General features: G+C 47.0%; 1 protein-coding gene and 1 pseudogene across 4 annotated transcripts in view; one reads left to right on the top strand and one right to left on the bottom strand.

Moving 5' to 3' along the window:
• The window catches only part of Lrrc20 (leucine rich repeat containing 20), a 107,023-nt gene that overhangs the window by 59,200 nt on the left and 23,159 nt on the right, over nucleotides 1-24,664 (bottom strand). The window lies entirely within an intron of this gene.
• Gm17829 (predicted gene, 17829) lies at nucleotides 12,917-13,942 on the top strand (annotated as a pseudogene).

Here is a 24,664-nt window from a genome sequence, read left to right as displayed (position 1 = left end):
GTCACTGAGACCACTTAATTCTAGGGCTTGTTAGCACCTTTCTGTGTCTGCGCTCAGATATATTTAGAATAGGTTTCTATGTGAAGATGGACAATATGTTCACTGATGACAAGATAAAACACTTAAGTGGTGCTGCTTTTTTTTTTTTTAAGATTTATTTATTGACTTCCATATCCAGGGATCCACCCCATAATCAGCATCCAAACGCTGCCACCATTGCATACACTAGCAAGATTTTATCGAAAGGACCCAGATGTAGCTGTCTCTTGTGAGACTATGCCGGGGCCTAGCAAACACAGAAGTGGATGCTCACAGTCAGCTAATGGATGGATCACAGGGCTCCCAATGGAGGAGCTAGAGAAAGTAGCCAAGGAGCTAAAGGGATCTGCAACCCTATAGGCGGAACAACATTATGAACTAACCAGTACCCCGGAGCTCTTGACTCTAGCTGCATATGTATCAAAAGATGGCCTAGTCGGCCATCACTGGAAAGAGAGGCCCATTGGACACGCAAACTTTATATGCCCCAGTACAGGGGAATGCCAGGGCCAAAAAGGGGGAGTGGGCGGGTAGGGGATTGGGGGTGGGTGGGAATGGGGGACTTTTGGTATAGCATTGGAAATGTAAATGAGCTAAATACCTAATAAAAAATGGGAAAAAAATTTAAAAAAAAGATTTATTTATTGTTATATGTATATACACTGTAGCTGTCTTCAGACACTCCAGAAGAGGGCGCCAGATCTCATTACAGATGGTTTTAAGCCACCATGTGGTTGCTGGGATTTGAACTCAGGACCTTCGGAAGAGCAGTCAGTGCTCTTAACTGCTGAGCCATCTCTCCAGCCCGGTGCTGCTTTTTAAAAAGGAATTTTATTTCACTTCTAAATTGTGCATACGTATGTGTCTTTGTGTATATACATGCATGGATGTACAGGCGCTGGAGAAGATCAGAAGAGGGGGTCGGGTCCCCAGAAGTTGGAGTTTCAGGCGGATGTGACCCACCCAACCTGGCTGTTGGTAACTGAACTTGGGTCCTCTGCAAGAGCAGCGACGGTGCTTAACAATTCACGGAGGCATCTTTCCAGCCCATGCTGCCTTTTGTTTGTTTGTTTGGTTGGTTTTGGGACAGGGTCTCTCTCTGGAGGCCAGGCTGGCCTTGAACTAAGAGAGATCCACCTGCCTCTGCCTCCCAAAGTGCTGGGATTAAAAGTGTCCACCACCATCATGGCTCAGAACCATGTTGCTATTTTTTTTTAACATTTTTTATTACATATTTTCCTCAATTACATTTCCAATGCTATCCCAAAAATCCCCCATACCCTCTCCCCCACTTCCCTACCCACCCATTCCCATTTTATTGGCCCTGGCATTCCCCTGTACTGGGGCATATACAGTTTGCGTGTCCAATGGGCCTCTCTTTCCAGTGATGGCCGACCAGGCCATCTTCCATGTTGCTATTTTTAAAAGAAGGTCTGCCGTGCTTTCTACACAAATCCCATTTCTCAGTGAATAAACAGAATGATCCGAGAAATGAGGCTGGGATACAGTCACTCTCTAAGTCACACTAATTAAGAGAGGGCAAAAGGACAAGTATCATACAAAGAAAACATTGAGCCCGGACGTTTAACCCAGAAGAAAACATGTCATAATTTAATAATACCAATGTGGGCCTCACAAATGAATCTGGGGGAAAAGTGTTCATCAGCTCGCTCACTTAATAGCTTGTGGAGGAAACAAAAGACACTCACATTAGACTCAAAATCTTTTATCTCCAACAGAAAATCAGTAGAGTTAGTATCTATGTAAGCTCTTAGGCGAAGGTATCTTTCCAAACTTAGAGAGTCTATAAGGCAGGAATGTTGTAAAAGATAGACGAGGGGCTAGGAAGCGGCAAAGCAGCTAATGGGGCTTGCTGCTCTTCCAGAGGCCTCACGGTTAACTCCCTGCACTTCCATGGCAGAGCAGCTCCCATCCACCTGGACCTCCAACTCCAAGAGAGCCAATACCCTCGGTGGCCTCCAAGAACACTGCACACACATAGCACATGCAAAGACACACACACACACTTGAATCTTTCTAAGAAAAATAAGGCAAACAATGGATTATGCAAAAAAGTCTGTAAGGGTGGGTAGGGGATTGGGGGGGTGGGTATGGGGGACTTTTGGGATAGCATTGAAAATGTAAACGAGGAAAATACCTAATAAAAAAATAAATTAAAAAAAGTCTGTAAGATAAATAATATAAAAATGCTTAGATAATAGTATAAAGAAAAATTAAGACTAATCTATAAATAGAATATAAGATAGTTTTCACAAAGAAAATATAGGCCAGAACAAATACACAGCCCTCACATGGATTGCAAGCTGCTCTCTAGAACTTTATGTTAGTTTATTTTTTTAAAAGATTTATTTATTATTATGTCTTAGTACACTGTAGCTGTCTTCAGACACCCCAGAAGAGGGCATCAGATCTCATTACAGATGGTTGTGAGCCACCACGTGGTTGCTGGGATTTGAACTCAGGACCTTCAGAAGAGCAGTCAGTGCTCTTAACCACTGAGCCATCTCACCAGCCCCTTATGTTAGTTTATAAATCTACTCAACCATAGGCCTGTGCTTTAAAAACATACCTTGGTAATATGACCAGGGGAAGTGGCATCCCTTGGTCTAATCTGCAATGCCTTGAGTAACAAGACTAATTACATTTCATGGTCAATTAACTGTCTTGATTTGCCCCATGGGACATTCTGCTCACTTCTTACATTACCTTGTGTGCGATTCTTGAGGTCTTTCTCGGAAAGCCCCTTCACCAGCGATTCTCAGTCCTCTGCTGTCGGTCACTTTCAGTTAACAGTCCACGCTATCCCAACTTCAGATTCCACACCACACTTTCCAAATTTCATTGTTTACATTATAGAGGTGAGATATTTGTTCCTTCTTTCATTTTCTTTTTCTGCACAGGGCTGGGCCTCTACCACACTGTATAGCAGCTGAGCACATCCTTGAATTTTCCGTCCTCCTCCTATGTACCAACTGCTGGGACAGGAGGATGCCACTATGCTATGCTAGGGATGGAACCCAGGGTTTCATACCTGCTGGATAGGATTCTCCATCTCTAGCCCCAGGGTCAGCAATTTCCTTGAAACAGAACATTAATATTAAGCTGGGCATGAAGGTGTGTGCCTGACGTCTCAGCTACTTGAGAGACGGATGCAGGAAGACTGTTTGAGCCCAGGAGTTCAAGGTCAGCAGGATAACACAGCCAGATAGTGTCTCAAAAAAAAAAAAAATTCTATATACACAGTAGTTGCAACTAGATAAAAAGTATATAAGCTTTGGAAAGACAAAGAGAAGAAAAATAACCAGAATGCTACCAGCAATTATTTGAGAGGATTTAATTGTTTGTTACCGTAAACAGTCACAATGTTTGGTTGGTTGGGTTCTTTTGTTTGTTTATTTGTTTGTTTGTTTCTTCGAAACAGGGTTTCTCTGTGTAGCCTTGGCTGTCCTGGAACTAACTCTGTAGACTAGGCTGGCCTCAAACTCAGAAATCCACCTGCCTCTGCCTCCCAAGTGCTGAGATTAAAGGCGTGTGCCACCATTGATGGACCACAATGTTTGCTTTACAGAAGTAAAATGTTACTATATATTTACAATAAGACAATTTGTCAAATGCAGGTATATATGGGGATACTTTCACGACAGAAAAAATACATGTAAGTGATACTTTCATGACAGAAAAATACACATATCACAAAATGAACTGTCACAGGGGAGAAAGCCTGGCAAATCTGAAGATAAACTAGGCAGTCACTTTCTTCTCAGTAAAATTAAGCTAAGTGGAGAGCCATGCAGGCACAGCAGGAGATGGGAGTGTGCCGCTGATAGGCCAGAACAACCAGTCCAGTCTCCAAATCACCCTGGTAATCACTCCTCCCCCATCTGTAACTGCTGCCGGGTTTAGCCTTGTTCCTGCCCTTCAGGTGGCTTCCTCAACAGGCACAGACTTAAAACCCTATTTTTTAAAACTTGAGTGATTTGAAGAAATCCATCTAGGGAGGTGTCAATGCTAAGGCAGACAGAATGGCATATAATGAGGCACTTTCCAGATACAATGTCACAGAGGAGTTACAGGGAGGGCCCATTACTTATCCAAAACTACACACTAGTATGTGCCACCAGAAAGCACACAGCCATTTGATATGATTACACCACTCAGAGAGGAAGTTTGTTGATGGTGGGAACCATGAGTGGAATTGATCAACTTTGGATCTATAGCGCAGGAACCTGGGCTTGGGAACTGGGTGCTAGCGGCAAGCAGAGCTGTTAGGCATCAGAAATAGGGCACCGAGGCCAGCAAGATGGCTCAATGGGTAAAGGTGATTGCTATACAAGTCTGCCTGTCTAAATTTGAACCTGGAACCTAGGCAAAAGTGGGAAGAACTGACTCTTACCAAGTTGTCCTCAGATTGCCACCTGTGCTCCAGGGCATAGTCTTTTATTTGAGCTATATTTTCATTAATATGTCTATGATGGTGGTTTGAAAGAAAAAATGGCACCTGTGGTAGTTTGAATAGGGATGGCCACCATCCAGTCATGTGTTTGAATGCTTGGCCCATAGGGAGTAGTACTACCAGGAGGTGTGACCTTACTGGAGGAAGTATGTCACTGTGGGGGCGGGCTCTGAGGTCTCCTATGCTCTAGCTAAGCCCAGTGTGGCACACAGTCTCCTTTCGCTACCCAAGGATCAAGATACAGACCTCTCAGCTTCTTCTCTAGAGCCATGTCTGCCTGCATGATGCCATGTCCTGCCATAATGGTAACATGCTAAACCTCTGAACCTGTAAGCTGGCCCCAATCCAATGTTTTCCTTTGTTAAGAGTTGTTGTGGTCACGGTGTCTTTTCATGGCCATAGAAACCCGAATTAAGACATCTATAAGCCCTAACCCCATGCTCCACCACTGTTTCGGTCCATCTTGACTGACAGCTTGATTAGCTTGCTAGGTGCCTAGGATTAGTACAGCACATCTGAGCACGTGGGTGGCGAGTCCAGAGAGGCTCTACTAGGGAAAGACATGCTCTGCTGAGGACGGCTCTAGTCTATGCTGGACGCCTGAACAGAAAAAAAGCAAGGAAAGGAGCAAGCCTTCTAGCACCGCTTGTGCTCCCTGCTCCCGCTTCCCAGAATCAGCTGCTCTGCCATGCTCTCCCACCAGGATGGTCAGAAATAATAAGTCCTTCCTCCAAGTATTTATGGATGCTGGGTAATTTCCTCACTAAAAGCAGTAGGAGGGCCCCAGTTGTGATCAGAGCTGGCAGTCAGGCACAAAACTGGAAAGAGGTAGGGTTTTGCACCTGTGTGCTGGGGCAGAATTGGGGTGGGGGGAGCTAACCCACTTTCCTCTATTCATTTTTTTCTCCACTTGTGCTACCACAGCCAGAGCCCTAAGGAGGCTGAGTGGCAGCTATAATTGAGAATTTCCCCTCGGATTGGGACAGCTTCCCACTGACCCAATGATTGCTCCTTATTTTTTTTTTCCCTAATTTGAAGACACTCAGCCAGTCAGAACCCACCTGAGCCTATCTAAATGCCTGGGTCGGGCTTGTGGGGGGAGATGATTCTGTTTTCAAACAACCGGCTCACCCTGGCGTTGGGCCAGGATGCTCACTCCAGCTCCCCGATGGCGACCTGTTGGTGAGGCACTCCCAGCTGGCAGCCCAAGGTCCTTGGCTGTCTCTTCACTTTTCTTCCCCTGTCAGTCAGCCTGTGAGAGCTCAAAGCTGTCACTGGTTCACTGGCAATACAGCTTTCTGCCAGCGAGCGCCCCACCCCCCCACCAAGAGCTACCGCTTCACCTTCAAGCTGTCACTCCCACACAAATGAAACTTCTTTTTATTTCATTCACCCTTTGTGGAAGGTTCATTCATTCTCCACAGTGAGACAATTAGCAGATAGGAAGAAGGAGGAGGGAATTCTCTTTCCCTCTACTCTTCCAGACTGGTGTGAGCAACACACTGTCTCTGAAGCTTCCTGTGGCTAACTGGTGGAAGTCACTAGAGCACCCATCCTGACACTGCAAGGATGATAAGAACTAGGAATGTCACCCCAACGCCTGCCTCCCTTAACTTCCCACTGTTAACTCCTGAGGCTCCTCTAAGTGCCGGCCCCTCACCTAGTGGCTTCGTAGCTTGTCCCTTTCCTGCGATTTTTGTCACATCTGTTCCCAGCATCCTGTAACCCCAAACTGCCTACCAAAGGCACAGGTACTCTGGCTGCTCCTGAAAGCAGAGGTCACAAAGGATTCCCTCAACAGGTCCACCAGACCTGATGCAAACATGCATCATTCCGGCTGTGTCACCAGCCACTCCCGAGGGAAGAAGTCATGTTCTCAGGACAAGAACATGAACATCCTGATACCCGGCCATCCTGGAAGAAACTTCTACCTTGTCCAGTCATCTTCCTGTCAGTACACGGGAAGCAATAGTCTTTGAGTTTATGCACTTAGAGATAGTGGCCATATGGTTATCTATCATTTATTACTTCACATACATCAAAACCCCATATATACCCACACCCATACACACAAGGAAACTACTATCAAGTGACTTTAAAGGGCTAGAAAACATAGTTTGGTGGGAGAGTGCTTATCTAACATGGTTCGATTCCCAGGACACACATACACAAAACAAAGACAGGCATTCATTCATTCATTCTCTCTCTCTCTCTCTCTCTCTCTCTCTCTCCCTCTCTCTTTTCCTCTCCCCCTCCCCCCCCACCATTCCTTAGCTTGGGGTACAGAGCTGGGAGTTGAGGGTTGGGGATTTGGACCGAGATTAGGTAGATAGAGTCTCTATTCTTCTTTCTTCTTCCTCTTAATCCTCCTCCTCCTTTCTTTTTAAAGATTTTATTACATTTATTTTAGTTTGGTTTGGTTTTATGAGACAGGGGCTCTCTATCTCTATGGAGCCCTGGCTGGCCTGCAACTCCCTATATAGACAAAGGCTGGACTTAAACTCACAAAGAGCTACCTGCCTCTGCCCCTCCCCACCCCACCAAGTGCAGGGATTAAAGGTGAGTGTTACAATGCCTGGTCATTACATTTATATTTGAGGGCAGGTGGGTGCCTGTGCGGAGGTCAGAGAACAATTTGTGGGAGTTGGTTTTTTTGTTCCACTTTGGGGGTTCTGGGGATCAAACTCAGCTCCATCAGGCCTGATGATTTTGCCAGCTAAGCCGTCTTGCTGGTCTAGTAAACCTTTATCTCAAGCCCTCTGCTAGACCACCTGCTTGGGTCAAGGCCATGCCTGGGTGTCTACCTCTAGGTCAGACAGATAAAAGCGGAATCAAGGTTGCACTTCAGTGAGAAACTGTGGCTGAGGCTACCAACAAACCTGGAGGCTTTTCCAACTCAAAGCCTGTGACCCCAAGACCTCTGTGTGTCTCAGGAACGTCCCGCAGGCTTCCCCTGCTCTCTGCTCTCTCTGCATTTCTCTGAAGTCTTAATTCAGAAGCTGAACGCACTCTCTGCCCACCACGGTTTTGTGTAGGATTAAAGGTCCCCATAACCTATGCCAAATTCAACGTTGGGTCCTGGGTCATGCGAACACAAGGCATTGCTTCCAGAAGATATGGCCAGGATGTAGGTGGTGATCTGGTTCAACTAAGAACAAAGTAAAGGGTCCACAACCAGGGAAGCAGGGAATCTAGGTGGCACCCTCAGGAGGGGGTTCTGATGGGGGTAGGGGTGGCGGGGAGGGGGATGTAGCTCAGCCAGGGAGTGCTTGACCAGCAGGCATGAGGCACTAGTTAATCTCCAGTAGCAGAAACAAAGAAAATGCCCTGCAAACGCACGGGTGATACCTTTGGCTGAGGAGATGGCTCACCTGGTAAAGGCACCTGCCACCAGACCCAACGACCCAAGTTCAATCCCCAGGACCCACACACCTTGTGTAGTGGCAATTCCTGGTTGTCAACTTGACAATATTTGAAATGAACTACAATCCGGAATTGGAAGGCTCACCAGTGACCCTTATCTGGAGGCTTGGAGATCCTTATCTGGATCTTGGTTTGAAGATCTTGAGCCATAGTGGCTATGGATTCCAGAAGATTGAATCTCCGAGTTTAAGGAACACACCTTTAATCTGGGCTACGCCTTTCATCTGGGATTAAAGGTGTGGTGGAACACACCTTTAATCTGGGCTACACCTTCTGCTGGAGACAATATAAGGACATTGGAAGAAGGGAGTCTAGCTCTTGCTCCTTCACCTGCTTGCTGCGTGAGACTGAGTAACTGCTAGATCCTTGGACTTCCATTCACAGCTGCGACTGAACAATTGTTGGGAATTGGGCTGCCGACTGTAAGTCATCAATAAATTCCTTTACTATCTAGAGACTATCCATAAGTTCTGTGACTCTAGAGAACCCTGACTAATACAGAAGTTGGTACCAGAAGTGGGGTATTCCTGTGACAACCTGACCATGTTTTGGGGAGGTCTGTGGAAGGACTTTGGAACTTTGGGCTTGAAGATCCATTCGTTGTTAAGAGCTCTGTCAGATGTTTTGTAGGAGCTTGGAAGATAATGTTGAGAACAGTGCAGAAGATGGAGGCCTGGCTTGTGAAATTTCAGAGGGAAAATTAAAGACTCTTTTCAGGGCCATTTCCTGTGTTGATTGTGAAGATTCTGTAGTTCTGGTTAGCTGGGGCTGAAGAATCAGCTGTGATTAACAAGATACCAGAACTACTAAAGCAAAAACTTTGCATTACTGGGACAATTGATGCTGGTTAGCTGGAGCTAAGAAATTAGCGGTGATTAAGAAGAGACCAGCATCATTGAGGTGACATTTTCTGGGAAGTGTTTTCTGAGAGCACAGTGGCTGTGTTCCAGATATAGCCAAAGTTGTACCTTGTGCTGTGGCTGGACTTGGTAATGTGTAAGGGTCACCCAGGTGGTACTGGTTTTGAAGGCATGAAGGAGTTGAGCAGAGCAGCTGAGGCTTGGCACTGTGAGAGGCCATGGAAGGCCATTGGTGAAAGTGCAGCCTCAGTTGCAATTGATGGCCCAGGACTGAAGGGGTCATGCAGTGTTTTGGAGATTCCAGTACCATGAGATGACCACCAAGAGCAGCAGCAGCAGTGGAGTACAGGCATCTGGAGCCTAGAGGATGACGTGTGTGCTACAAAGGGCATGGCTGGAGAAGTGACCCAAGCCCTTTGAGGAGCCCAGAAGATCGTGAGTTGGATCCCAGACATTGGACGGTTGGAGATTGACTTTTGCTTTTGATTGTGACTGTGCCCTGATATTTTCCCTCTTGAAGGAAGAAACTGTTTTAGTGGAGCCCACAGTTAAGAGACTTTTAATTGTAAAAAATCTTTGGATTTTAAAAGAGATGGATATTTTAAAGAGATTGAAATTTTAAGAATATGTAAAGACTGTGGGACTTTTAAAGTTATTTAGATCTTGGGGATGAATAAGATTGTAAGGGTTGAGGCTTACTAGTGATGTTTTTGTGTGTCAAGTTGACAAGGGGTCAATTGTACTGGCTAGTTTTGTGTCAACTTGACACAGCTGGAGTTATCATAGAGAAAGGAGCTTCAGTTGAGGAAATGCCTCCATGAGATACAACTGTAAGGCATTTTCTCAATTAGTGTTCAAGGGGGAAAGGCCCCTTGTGGGTGGGACCATCTCTGGGCTGGTAGTCTTGGGTTCTATAAGAAAGCAGGCTGAGCAAGCCAGGTGAGGCAAGCCAGTAAAGAACATCCCTCCATGGCCTCTGGATCAGCTCCTGCTTCCTGACCTGCTTGAGTTCCAGTCCTGGCTTCCTTGGTGATGAACAGCAGTATGAAAGTGTAAGCTGAATAAACCCTTTCCTCCCCAACTTGTTTCTTGGTCCTGAGGTTTGTGCAGGAATAGAAACCCTGACTAAGACACCTTGGAAAGGGAAATTCAAAGGGAGAGTTGTCCACTGGCTTTCACATGCACATCCTAGCATGTAGACACAAGATAAATAAATAAAAATGTAACTTAATTTTTTTTAAAAAGGGGATCCCTTTCTTAGTGGGGGTGGGGGACCCCAAATAAGAGAGATTGGGTTAAGAAGTCACCAGGTCATAAAGAAAGTGAGGAAGGATATAGCACAGGCCACGCTCAGGCCAGGGTCAGCAGAGATGTCTATGGCAGATAGGGGCTGAGCTGGTGAGCTCAAAGGTCCCCATTCAACCCAGTGGAACACAAGCTGCCAATAGCAATGAGCCCTTGCACTGTGACCCATGCACTCCCAGACCCGTCTAGGAGGTTTCATTCGACGGGAAGATTAAAGCTGTGCTGCCAGGTAGGTCATCCACTGTCGATCTGGTAAGACAACGGGCTAATATATCAGCATGAAGATTGCAGACCAGAGATTCAAGCAGGGCAACCAATGGAGCCATTTGCAGCTGGTTTTTTGCTCAAGACTTCTCCAATATTAGTAATGGAGAGTTCCCTGTCCCCTCAAACTGCGGTGCTTAGAGTCACCCTAAATTCAGGCTAATCGAAGGAGGCTGACCCAGACAGACGAAAGAAAGGTAACCTCGGAAGAGAAACAGCATGGGCAAAGGCCCTGAGGTCTCTCTCCGTGAGGTTCCCACCTTCCTGGTCTGCCTTCTCTGGTCTCCCAGGCTTCCTCTTGCCCCAGAGATGAAGGCTTCTGCCATTCAAGTCCTGTGATGCCTGGTGGCATTTATCCACAGAGGGATGCCAGGAGCTGTGGAGGGTGGTGGGTAATGAAGCAGCAGGGCGACCCTGAGCCCCTCCATCCATACTGGGGCACATCTGGGCTCCAGGGTCCTTTCCTAGCATGCCCTGCAGCACCTAGCTGAGCATCAAGAGAGACGTTCCTTGGAAGAGAGTACCGGTGAACACCAGGCTTAATTATCCTCGTAATTACACGTACTGCAAGAAGGCTGAGCAGCACACCCCTCCCCGAAACTTCTAATTAAAACACTACTTAGTGTTAATAAAGAGGCCTTCCATTCCCAAAGCCCTGGGACTTTATGAAAGGCTACCCAACATATCCATTCTGGCAGTGAATGACACATAACCTCGGGCAGAAATGAGTCCCAATAAACAAAACCCAAGAAGCTGGCAGCGTGGCCAGCTAGAGGTCGGGTATGCTGGGGAGGCGTGCCCTGGGGTACAGGAGGGCAGCTGATTGGTGGACTACTTGCTAAGATGCAGAGGGCTGTGATGGCATTTCTCAGCATGCATAAACTGGAAGGGGGTGGTACTCAATTCCAGCCCTCAGTAGGTAGAGAGGTAGAGGCAGGAAGGTCAGATGTTCAGGGTTATCCTCAGGTACTCAGTGAGTGTGAATCCTGCCTGGGCTACGGGAGACTCTATCTCAAAAATAAAAAAAGTGTTTCAGCAAGGATGAAGGAGAAGCCCCGAGGGCTCCTGAAAGTTGTCCTTTCTGACTGGCACACCACACCAAACAGCATCACATTTCCCCAAGATAGTTCCGTGTGTGCACGCATGCGTGTGTGTGTGTGTGTGTCTGCGAGTGTGCACACACTCATCCGTAAGTTTAAATTTCTTTTAACTAAAAATAAAATAAAAATAATTTAAAAGAACCGATGATCAGAGCTACCAAGGGCTGGGGTGGGGGGTGGCTACGCAGAGCACAGAGGGGGTTCAAAGCAGGGAATACGTTTACCTGGTACTGCAATGGTGAGATATATCTTCACAAATCTAGAGAATGCACAGTAGTGAGTGAACTGTTGTGTGGGACAGAAAGATGGTGCAGGGACACAGGGCCAGCAGTTAACCCAGCAACAGTTGCCATAGTTAATACTATCCACTTAACAGCATTTCCATCCACCTGGGGGACAAACTTCCCGCCGTGTTTGTGGGCGCTGCTTGTAAGCTGGGTTAACTGAGGTGGGAAGGCCTACCCTTAACCATGGGGGGGGGGGGGGGCTGGGCCGCATAAAAAGCAAGCTTTGGACCAGCGTTCATCAACTTCTGCTTCTTGTCTGTGGATACAATGTGACCAGAAGCCTCAGGCCATAACTGGCCATGATGGGCCATATCCTCAGCCGAGAGCTAAGTGAACCCTCTCTTCCTGTTGGGTATGTCTCACAGCCATCAGCGGACCACTCCGGTGATGTGGACCAGGGAGGAGGTTGGGGGAGGTTTTGTGGAAACTCTACTTCCCTCTCCATTTTGGTACAAACTTAAAATTGCACAAAAAAACAAATAAATCCTTTTTTTTTTTTTTTTTTTTTTTGTCATATAACCATGTTTGAGCTTGTTGTTCAGTGGCCCTGGGTAAGGTCATGTGCTGTGTAATCAATCTCTAGAATGCCTGAACCTACTAGCACAACTGAAGCAATGTGCTTATTAGACACCTGTCCCCTACCCTTCCACCAGCTGCTGGATCCCGGGGAAAATGAGAAAAATCAGAAACTTTTGTCTAGGCAGAAGCATTGCCATGGTTCCCAATGCTCCTCTCAGACAGGCGGGAGCCACCACACTGACTTTGGCTCCTCCCCTGCAGGGTTCCATCCAGTGTTAACTAATGCCTTGGCTCACTGAATCTGAGCTCCACGCTGGGCTAGGGGCCTGTTATCACCTCAGGCACCAGCTCCTCGCTGTCAGAACAGCTGTGTGCTCACTTAGCCTTAAACAGAAGAGGAAATGGCTTGCTCCGATCATGTGATTTATTAGACAGTTTTTTTTTTAAAAAGGTTATCCAGGTGGCTCATCGAGTTAAGGGGTTTGCTGCCAAGCCTGAGGACCCACGTTCAATCCCCAAGACATACACATAGCAGAAAACAAAAAAACAAACAAACAAAACAAAACAAACAAACAAAAAAAACAAAAACAGACTTGTCCTCTGACCTGCACACATGCATGTACAGTGCTATTAAAAGTAAAATAAGGGCGGCTCGGGAGGCTGGAGGCCAGTGGGCTAGCCCTACCGCCAGGGACATGAAGACTCTGTACCGAGTCCTGGGGCTGAAGAAACTGTCCTGGGTACACATTGCCATCAGCTATGACGGTGTACACCATGGTGGTGGTATCTTACTTCCTCATGACTGGAGGAATGATCTATGGTGTTATCGTTGAACCTCCAAGTGTTGGCTCGATGATGGATAAACATGGGCATCAGAGACCAGTAGCTTTCTTGGCTTACAGAGTAAACGGACAGTATGTTATGGAAGGACTTGCGTCTAGCTTTCTGTTTCCAATGGGAGGTTTAGGTTTCATAATCCTGGACTGATCCAACACACCAAATATATCGAAACTCGACAGGTTTCTTCTTCTGTTTGTTGGCTTTCATCTGGGTTCTACGGAGTTTCTTCATGGCTAGAGTATTCATGAGAATGAAACTGCTGGGCTACCTGATGGGCTAGTGTCTTTTGAGAAGAAATCAGTGGATCCCAGATTTGCTCCTGTTGATAAAGTTTTAAAGGCTGAACCCCTCCCTCCCTTGTGCAATGTGGAAAAGAATGAAGAGCAGTGTAAACACCGCTTTGAGTGACACCCTAGCAAGCACAGCAAAGCTAGGACTGGAAGTCACGGGATCAGAGACAAGTTCATGACTGTATTTTCCCTGATGACCTACCCCAGTGTTCCAGCTATGTTAAATGGCATTTTTCCTTCGTTTTTTTATTTCTTAAAGAAAACACACTCCTCTTAAAACTTTGGTATTGAATAAAGTGATTATTTTTTACAAACCCGTCATCAGGTTTTGGACATAATATTTCTGATTTTCAGAAATTAATGCAAATGGAGAAGTCTATGGTGAGAGCTGAGATATTTGGGCAACTGGCCAGTTCCTGCAGTGGCACTTTGCCTTTAAATGGTGTGTGTGCTACTCTGCAATTTCAGATGCATATGGGAGACTGTTTCCTGGACAACGTGATGTATGAAAGGAGCAGAAATAAATGATTTTTCTAATTAAAAAAAAAAAAGTAAAATAAGGTCCAGGAGACCAGCTTGCCTTGTAAGCATGGAGACTTTGATAACGCCCGGGGGTTGACTCTAAGTTTTTCTTCTGACCTGCACCTGCGCACACATTGCAACAGACACATACACAGAGACACACTAACTAACTAACTAAATCACACACAGAGACAATCAAGCAAGCAAGCAAGCCAGATGTGGTGGTGCACACCTTTAATTCAGGAAGCAGAGGCAGGTGGATCTCTGTGACTTCAAGCCCAACCTGGCCTACATAGGGAGTTCCAGGCCAGCCAGGGCTATCCAGAGAAACCACGAAACCACTGTGAAGGTAGTGACATCATTACCCCCTGAAGCTGCAGAGCAGGGCCACTGCAGCACTCATTGCACGCTCACAGACCCGGAAGCTGCAGGACAGTGGCGAGTCTGGGTTTCTACTGAACAGGTCCCAGGACTGTAGTGAGAAACAACCAAAGAGGGGATCCCAGATTCACAGTATCATCTCAGAACTTGTTAGCAAAGTAAATTCCCAGACTCCACCCCAGACCTATAGGGACTGGAGCCCAGGTACCTGTGCCTTCAGGGGCCTTAAAGGGTATCTGGTGCCCAGTTTGAGAATCACAGAGATCAGGTCTCCCTCCAGCTGGGTGGCTTTACCCTGGTGCATGCTAACAGGGCAGTTAGACGGAAAAAACTGAAACTTTTTCTTGAGACCAGGCCTAGCTGAGATTGACCTTGAACTTCTGATCTCCCTGGTTCTGGTGGTTGGGTTTAGAAGTAGAAGCCAACACACTCAGTTCTATGCAGTGGCGGGGATTGAACTCAGAGCCTCGCACATGCTAGGCACTTGCTCTCCCACCCAAGCTGTATTCCCTGGAAAGAACTTCTGAGTGTTGGCTCCTCCGTGCCAGTGGATAGACTCTGGATTCATTCATGTTAATTTCTGGTCACACGCTGAACCCCTAAACCAGACCATTTCAAGAGGGAGACACCATCTCCTCCTTCTTTTCTGCCCCTCAGAGAATTCATGCATGTATGGCCCTTGGCATGGAAGCAGCCCTGGGCTGACACTCAGGAGGCCTAAGCTTTGGCCTGGGTGGCACCTAAGTTTTCCCATTGGCATCTCTACGGTCAACCACTGAGCCTCAGAGATCTCCAGCCTCAGCTCTATCTATCTGTCTTAGCCCCATCTATTAAACGGGGCCTGGGTGTGCGCATGCGCTCACGAGCACATACGGAGGTGCATGTGTGGAGGACAGAGGACAACCTTAGGAGCCAGTTCCCTCCTTCCACCACTGTGGGTTTCAGTGACTGGACTCAGCTTGTCAACCTGGCAGCAAGGGCCACTGAGCTATCTCTCCAGCCCCAAATGGGGTTTGGATTATGTGACTTGTGGGTGTTGTCACCCAGGCCAAACAGAACTGGGACCTGAGCCCAGAGTGGCCCAACCCAAACCTAAGATCTTTTCATAAAGCCCATTAGTCTATACAATACTGCCGTGGTCAGAAGACAGCCCTGAAAGGGTTTTAAAAAGTAAAAAGATAATGGCTCTCTTTTACATGGCCTGAGACTTTGGGGACAGGAGGGAAGCAGAGTCTCAGGTAGCCCAGGCTAGCCTCAAATTCCATGACTTATCTCTCCATCCTTGGTTGATACATATACTCCAGGGCCTGGGGAGATAGCTCCGCAATTGTTTTTGTAGAGGGCCCAAATGTGGTTTCTAGCATCCACATGGCGGCTTACAACCTTCTGTAATTCCAGTTCCAATGGATCCAACTCTCTTCTGATCTCCAAGGGCACCAGGTAAGAACATAGTATACATACATGCATGTAAGCAAAACACTCATATTCATAAAATACAAGTAATAAATCTAACCTCAGTGTAGTAGCATACACCTTTCATGCCAGCACTCAGAGGCAGAGGCAGGTGGATCTCTGAGAACTTGTGGCCAGCCTAGTCTACGTAGTGAGTTTCAGGACAGCCAAGGCTACATAGTGAGACCCGCACCTCAAAGCTAAATAAATATACAAATAAATAAATAAATCTAAACTTATAGGATATCGTTTTAATTACTTAATTATGACAGAGAGAAACCCTAACAGCATTTGCCAGGGGGAAGACGCTCCCTCCAGTGCCAAGGAGACTGGGTCAGCAGAAAGTGCTGTCAAAGAAGATACGGGAGATCTCCGCTCCCAGCAGAGCAGAGCTCAGAGCATCACTGTGGCACACTCTCGACAGCCCAGGATTGTACTGATGCCCTTGGTAGGACAAGAACTAGGCACATGTTCCCTGAACCTCGAGAGCACCTTCTCAACCACCAATGCAAAGTTCCCTCCTCACACGGGGGCAAGGTGACTGTAGGTGTCTTTCTCAAAGGCTTAGCTACGGATCCAGGCCAAGGGCCTTCATACCCACCAGGATGTGCTCCAGACAGCAGGGCTGACAAAGGCCCAAGAAGGTTTAAACCAAACCTTTTCTGAGACCAACAACTCTTTCTGGGGCAGATTCTTAACCCAGACACAGATTCTCACAAAGACACTTCTGCAATATGGTGAAGACAAGGGCCACACAGAACCTGTTTGTGAACGTCCACAGCGGAACCATTTACTACAGCTGAGAGTGGAATGCAGCCAAATGCCCTTCTATGGAGGAACAGGGAAAAGGGCTACAGTGTATATATGCAGTGGAATAGCATTCATCCATCAACTTGGACTGAATGCCGGCTACAATGTGGCTTAACTGTAAAAAGCTTCTAAGAGGTGAAAGAAGCCACAAAAAGGATAAACAATATATGATCTCCCATATACAAGAAATGTCCAGAGAAGGCCAGTCTACGGAGACAGAGCAGATTAGTAGAGATCAGGGGATAGGACAAATAGGGACATGAGGGCTTGCAGCTAATGGTAAAAGGCTTATATAAAGGGTGATGGAAATGTTTTAGAATTAGACAGTGGTAATGGCTTTACAATCTTGTAATTATATTTAAAAACCACCAATTTATGGCCATGGAATGGAATGTGTTTGACGCAAGGTGCTTGGCACAGTGCCCACCAGGCAGTCTGCATACTATAAGCTGGACTCAATGCTATGGAATGAAGAGATATAGGCGTGTGTGTGTGTGTGTGTGTGTCTGTGTGTGTGTGTGTGTGTCTGTGTTTGTGTGTATGCCTGTGTGTGTATATATATCTGTGTGTCTGTGTTTGTGTGTTTGTCTGTGTGTGTCTGCATATGTTTGTGTGAGTATGTCTATATGTCTGTCTGTCTGCGCCTGTCTGTGCATGTCTGTATGGGTCTGTATCTGCGTGTGTGTGTCTCGTTTATACATATGTCTCTCTGTGTGTGCAAGCACATGTGTCTCTGTGTGTCTGTGCATGTATGTGTGTATTGGGGGTGATCTTCATTTGCTTGTTGCCTTGGTTTCCTCCCCCCCCCCTTTGATTTCCTTTTCTTGCCCATGTGTGCATGTGTGGATGCATGCTCATCTGTGTAAGGGTGTGTGCATGAGTGAGTAAGAGTGTAAGTGCAAAGTTGATATTAGGTATGGCTACCTCCATTGCTCTCTACTTCATCTCCTGGGGCAGCGTCTACTGCTGAACCCGGAGTTCACCAACTCTGGCTAATCTAAGATAGCTAGCTTGCCCCAGGGAATGAACACACACACACACCTGCACCAGCCCCCCCCCCCCATACACAGTCTCTGACCCTTCTCTGTCCCTTGAGTGTCAGTACTGCAAGTAGCCACGCCCACTCAACACTAAATGGGTTCTGGGGATCTGAGCACGCACTTGTCCACTTGTCCATCTTTCCAGCTCCTTGTGTTTTTTATACTGGGTCTCTGGTGACATGGCTCAGGCCGGCCTCAGTCTTGAGCCTCCTGCATCCATTTTTCCGGGTGCTAAGAGCAAGGGTTGGGGGTCATGTCTTCTTCAGTGTTTCTCCATCCGCTATCTTGAGCCAGGGCCCCTCATTGAACCTGGAGCTCACTGCTTCAGCTCAGCTGGCTGGCTGGCCGTTTGCTCAGGCATATGCCTGTCTCTGCCTCCGACACTAGGACACACAAGCAAACTGCCACCACAGCCAGCATTTTACCAGAGTTCTGGGCACTGAACCCAGGTCCTCATGCTTGCCCAGCAGATTCTGTACCCACTGAGCTACCTCCCCAGGCCCCGGGATATGGGACTCTTAGGAAAAAACAGAACAAACCAAAACCCTATTCCTTGCTGGAAATATTAATCCTGGGTGAAGCAGCCTAGGCCTGTAAAGACGAACACTACAAGTTTTCTCTCATGTGTGACATTAGCATTTTAGCTATGAAGCTGGAGAGATGGCTCAGCGGTAAACAAGCACTGGTTATTTTTCCAGAGGTCCTGAGTTCAATTCCCAGAATCCATATGGCAGCTTATAATGATCTATAACTGTAGCCTAATGGGATAGGATGCCCTCTTCTGGTATGCAGATATACATGTAGATAAAACACCCATCTATATAAAATACATACATACAAAAATCTTTTAAAACATAAAAATAAGTTTTAGACATGTGTGTTTCATTTGGAACCCACAGAAGTCAGGTAAGCAGTAAGTGGCCATAGGGGAGGAGATATTTCCAGAATGGGTAAATAGAACACAGTGTTATTAAAAGATAAAGGAGAACTGGGGGGGTGGGGGGGCTGGAGAGATGGCTCAGTGCACTTCCAGAGGACTGGAGTTCAACTCCCAGCAACCACATGGTGGTTCACAACCGTCTTTAATGGGATCTGATGCTCTCTCCTGGTGTCTGAAGACAGTGATAGTGTACTCGTATATAATAAAATATTTTTTAAAAAAGGAGAACTGGAAGGATGAAATGGGGGGGGAGAACAGGGTAGGGTGGAGGAAGGAATATGGGGAGGGGTAATGGATACTGGAGACATTTTGAAAAAGTCAAACGGAGGGCTCAGTGGCTTAGAGCAATTGTTGTTCTTGTAGAGGACTAAGGTTCGAATCCCAGCACCCACATGATAGCTCCCCACCTTCCTAACTCCAGATCCAGGAGGGCCACTGCTGCCTTCTGACCTCCAGGGCACCAGGCTCACATGTGATAGACATAAATACATGCCAGCAAAACACTCATACACATACAAGTAAACAGGTCTTAAAATCTTTAGAAAGGAAATCCATAGGAACCTACTATGAAAATACACACATATATAAAGAATTTAAATGGAGTTGCCCTGTAATGAGGGACAACACCCCAACTAGATACTATACACTACCAAATAAAAACCACATTGCCAGGAATGGGTTCTTTCTTTTTGAGTTGTTGGCCAATTGAGTCCACATACAACTTCCCCAAACAATGTAAGCTGTTGCCAAGGCTTGACTTCCCTCCAGAACCCGGTGGTAAGGAGACCCTACTGCTGAAGAAATCACATGAGTCAGACATAGAGCATGGAGAATCTAGCTGACACTCAATGGAAAGCTTCACCCCTACTTGCTAGCTCTTACCAGACTGGAAAGCGCTATGCATAGCACCAGAGAAGAAGAATAACCATGAATCTCACCTACTATGACCCTCACACCCCCATGACCCTCACACTCCATGAACCTCATCCCCCATGAACCTCACCCCCTGTGAAACTCACCCCCCATGAACCTCACCCCCTGTGAACCTCACCCCCCTATTGAACCCTGTAAGTAAGATATGCCAACCAGTGCATCAATGGCACAACCGTTATCTGAAGTAACCAACCACTTTGTGACCCAACTCCATGAGACGGAACTCATACCTGACACTGCTGGCCAGGCCGAGAGCCTGTGGCTAGGTAGATCATGTCTCTAGGGGAGACCCTAAGACCGCTATTCTGCTAAATGGATATAACACTAAAAATGGCTCTGAATAACATACTGTTATATCCATAGATTGGAGCATCTCTCCAGCTTCATGGGAAGTTCCTTTTTTTTTTTGCTGTAAATGGCAGTTAACACAGAAAACCAACAACTGATCTCAACTGAGTTGAGAGTATGAGACTTTGGAGTGGGCAGCCCTAGATGGAACATCTATATTACAACCCCCTCATACACACACACAAGGTTCAGGGATCTATCCAAGGAAAAACAGCCTTTTTCTGAACACAGTAGGGCGGATGTATGTATGGGCTCACAGCTATTGAGACAGCTTGCATGAGACTTATATATGCCCAGATCAGGCCAAATCCCAGCATAAAGGGAAGTGGACATGAAGCTTCATCCTCACCGAGGAGACGCTGGTGCTGACTCTGGCTGGGAGAAGAGTCAGTCTTCTCTACTGATGCGACCGACACCTGGCTTACTGCTCCCCCTCCAGAGCAGACCCCACACTCAGGAACAGTCAGCCAACACGGACAGGGCTTGACGGGTTTGAGAGAGAAATATGAACAGAGAATATGAGGTTGGGTGGGTAGAGGTGTGGGATCTGGGAGGCAGCAGGGCAGAGGAATAAGTATAATCCAAGCACACTGTAAAAGATCCTCAAAGAATTAATAAAAACAACATTTAAAAAAAATTTTTTTTAAAAGGAAAGGAAAAAAAATCACCCTTGTTCCTCACTGACAAGCCTGTTTGCTATTTTAAGAAAAAAAAATCACCAATATTCAATTAAGAATTAAAAATAAAGTTTCCTTTTGAAAACACAGAATATATAAATGACACACTGGTTATGACTTGAGACAGTTGTTTTAATTTAGTCAGTGACTCATCCCAGCCTCAGGTAGGAGTCAGAACAGCAGCCATGATGATGCTTACAGCAGAGACATCAACAGCTCTGCAGGGGCCTTCAGCCGGTCTTGGAATGAATGCACAGGCCCTGGGGGGGGGGGGGGCAGTGGTTCTCAACTTGTGGGTCTGTGACCTCTTTGGGAGTCAACCAATTCTTTCACAGGGGTCACATAGCAGCTATCCTGCATATCAGATATTTACAATTCATAACAGTAGCAAAATTAGAGTTATGAAGTGGCAACGAAATAAATTTATGGTTGGGAAGTCAGCCTGACATGAGGAACTGTATTAAAGGGTGGCAGCCTTAGGAAGGTTGAGAACCACCGTCCTAGGGTCTTCTATAAGGACCCAGCAGTCTGAACATCACTGGACTAAACCTGACAACCATGTCCAAGATAGGACATCCGAGATGTCCCCTTTTGCAGATGAGGCTAAGGCTAGAGGAGTTGAATTTTTTTCTCAAAATATTAAATAGGGAATGGGTAGTATGTGGCTTCTCTTGAGGTCATGGCCCTATAGGATTTGGGGACCCAAATCCTGATCTGCTGCTACTATTTATAGGTGAACATGGGCAGGTCCCTCCCCTCTTACACTGTATATGTGCGTGTGCGTATGCGTGTGTGTGTGTGTGTGTGTGTGTGTGTGTGTGTGCATGTGTGCATGAGTATGTGTGTATATATGCGCTTACCTGGCACACATATGCTCCCATATCTCTTCCTCTGTCACACATCGCCTTATTTTATAGACATCATTGTCTATAAAACTAAGTAGATAGCACTGGACTCACTAAACACAGAGTTCCATTTGCCAGACTGACTGGGCAGTGAGCCCCGAAAAGCACCTGTCTCCCTACAACCCACCAGCACTGGGACTGCAGGTGTGTGCTACTATACCAGCCTCTTTTCAAGGATTTGATTTGTATTTGTATTTGTATGCACGTATGTCTGTCTGTGTACGGGTGTGTGCATGGGAGTCAAAGTGCCCTCGGAAGGCGGTGTGTGCTCTGAACCACTGAGCCATCTCTCCACCCTGGTACCCAGTTACCTAGCATGCATGAGGCTCTGGGTTCAAATTCTCACACTGCAAAAAGGAGAGAGGAAGTAGGAGAGACTGTGGTGATATGAGCATCAGGGGTCGCCTTTGTGTGCACTGGCAATGTGGCAGTTAGGTCCTCATGTTCAGACGGTGAGCACTTTACTCAAGGGGCCACCTCCCCATGTCCTGTAGTACCTTATGCAAGCATTTCTTTTTTTCTTTTCTAACTTTTCCTCCATAATGATCAAAAGGGCATTATTAATGTGCCTGTCTTTTCCTGGTCAGGCAGAGAAATCCTCAAGGGTCAGGACTGGGTTCTACTGAGGCAGACAGCATGTTAAAACAGTGCATCAGAGGCCAACAGACTCAAGTTCAAATTCCAGCTTCAGATTTGCCGGCTACGAGAGTTGAACCCAACCCCTACCTTCCGTTTCCTTTTTTGCAGTGGTAGAATTTGAACCCAGAGCCTGGCAAATGCCAGGCAACTGTTTGGCACACTACATTCCCAATTTTGGGGCGTTTTCCGGGGGTTTGTTTTTTATATAGTTCTCTCTATATAACCCACCAGGCTGGCCTCGAACTAGCAACCTAGAGAGATATACCTCCATATCTGGCCCTCTTTCTTTGTGTGTTGCAAAAGTACCACCCGTTGAAAGCCATCGTTAATTCGTTTAACTCGTTCATTCACTTGAGAAGTCTCTCCTGGGTACCCACTCTGTCAACCCTGTCTAAGTAAGACACAAGAGTAAGTGAGACTCAATGGTGCCTGTGAAGAGCTGGCTTCGACTCCAGCAGACACAGACGCTACAGGGTGGCCAATTGTACCTGTCCACAGGAAACAGAAGAGTGTGAGGGACAGCAGGCTACAGAAGCAGAGATTAGGCAGGCCTTGGGGCAAGAACAATGAGCGAGTGCAAGAGCATAATAGGACACATGCCGGGCTCCCTAATTAGTTCCTTCCTCCAGCACCTTCACAGGTCCATCCTCTGCAGGGGGATGCCCAGAGACACAGCCCAGGGTCAGATACTGTTTGGAAGCAAGGACTTGATTACAAAGTAAGATTCCTCCCAGAAGCCGGGCGTGGTGGTGCATGCCTTTAATCCCAGCACTCGGGAGGCAGAGGCAGGTGGATTTCTGAGTTAGAGGCCAGCCTGGTCTACAGAGTGAGTTCCAGGACAGCCAGGGTTACACAGAGAAACCCTGTCTCGGAAAAAAAAAAAAAAAAAAAAAAGAAAGAAAAAAAAAAAGCAAAAGATTCCTCCCAGATAAACCAGAGCACGACAGAAACATCATCTTGGCAATCCATGTTCAACCGAGGCGGGATAACTCCAGTGGTCTTAATCTCATCCTTGCCTTCCAGGGTGAGTCGGGACAGCACCATCTCCTCAAGCAAGTGCAATTTCTCAACCCTACCAGGCAAGAGATGGCCTCTGGCATCTTCAGGATCGTATTAGAGTCCAGAAGAGGCTCTGACCCCAGAACTGCCGGCTTGGCCAGTCCCCTCCTCCGTCCCCTGCCACTTTGACAGCCAGAGTAGCGTGTGTATTTGTGGAGAGAGCTGGTTTTAATAAACTCCGCAGCCTCTTCATTAGGCTGAGTGCCCAAGGCTAATGCTCTCGTGCCTGAGCAACGTGAGCTTCTGATGCTCTGAAATGATCTATTTGCTGATTTCTGGAGGTAGGCGTTCTCCCTCTTCTGCCAGCACGCACTATTTGAAGCTGCATCATTAGCCATGCAATCCCAAGGAGTTGTACGGGTCTATGGGTTCAAGGGAGGGAACAACAACGAGGTGGGACTGGCTCCTAGGGTAGTACTTCTTCTGCAGAGATCCCTAGTGCCAGCTGGCCAAGCCATCTGTCCAGTTCCTTGCTGTGAGCTTCCCCACCTTGCCCCGCAAGGTCCCCAAACTCATCACAATTCCACAACTCCCCATTACCACCTACCCCACATAACCCAGGCTTCCCTATTGGTTAAAGCATAACCAGGTCCCACAGAGCACACCTACTTGTCACCCATAAAGGTGCCGCGCCACCTCCTGCCTGGGTTCGAGAAGGTGGTTTCCAGTGTGCTCTATACCCAGCAGTGACCTTTCTAGACCGGAGCAGGTCATACGGCTCTCTTGCTCAGAAGCCACCAGGGACCTCTGTCACCACCCAGATCGGGAACAGCAGAGGCAGCTCACGCAATCATTTGACTCATTTTCAGAGGCAGTACGTGACTCTGGCATTGAAGGCTCTTATTTCCTTACAACATGGACATGCTGGCCACAAACCTGAGACCTCAAGGGCTCCCAAACACAGGAACAGCAGTGTCCTCAGAGGTATGAATGCATGCTCTCTCCTGGAGAGAACTCTGGCTGGGTTTAAAGCCCCCTCCTCCTACCTCCCTGGAAGGTATGGCCTGGGGAAGATGCTTAGTGTCCCTGTGCCTCAGTTTTCTCATCTGTTAACATAGAATTAGGGGCCAGAATGTAGCCTAGTGGGTACAGTGTTCATCTAGGATACATGAAACCAAGCCGGGCACCCAAATACTCTCCTAGGTTATATAAAGAGATGAAGGCCTCACAGGCACTTCCTAAGGTTAATCAGATTTTATAGCTGTGGTACGAATAAAACGGGAGGCATGTCCAATAGCTAAGACAGCCTGATCCATCAAGAACAGTAAGTGGATGCAAGAGGATACTCATGTTTCTCTCTCTCATTCTCTCTCTCTCTCTCTCTCTCTCTCTCTCTCTCTCTCTTCTGAAACAGGGTTTCTCTGCGTAGCCCTGGCTGTCCTAGAACTCACTCTGGAGACCAGGCTAGCCTCAAACTCAAAAATCCACCTACCTCTGCCTCTGCCTCCCAAGTGCTGGGATTAGAGGCGTGCGCCACCACTGCCTTATCTACAAGTCATTTTGTTTCTAAGTGACTTTTTCTGTGGTGGATTGAATACACCTAGCCCAAGGAGTGGC

This window comes from Mus musculus, chromosome 10 (assembly GCF_000001635.26).
Source record: "Mus musculus strain C57BL/6J chromosome 10, GRCm38.p6 C57BL/6J".
NCBI classification, from domain to species: domain Eukaryota; kingdom Metazoa; phylum Chordata; class Mammalia; order Rodentia; family Muridae; genus Mus; species Mus musculus.
The sequence above is the reverse complement of the archived record's forward strand: the minus strand, read 5'-3'. Positions and strand labels throughout refer to the sequence as shown.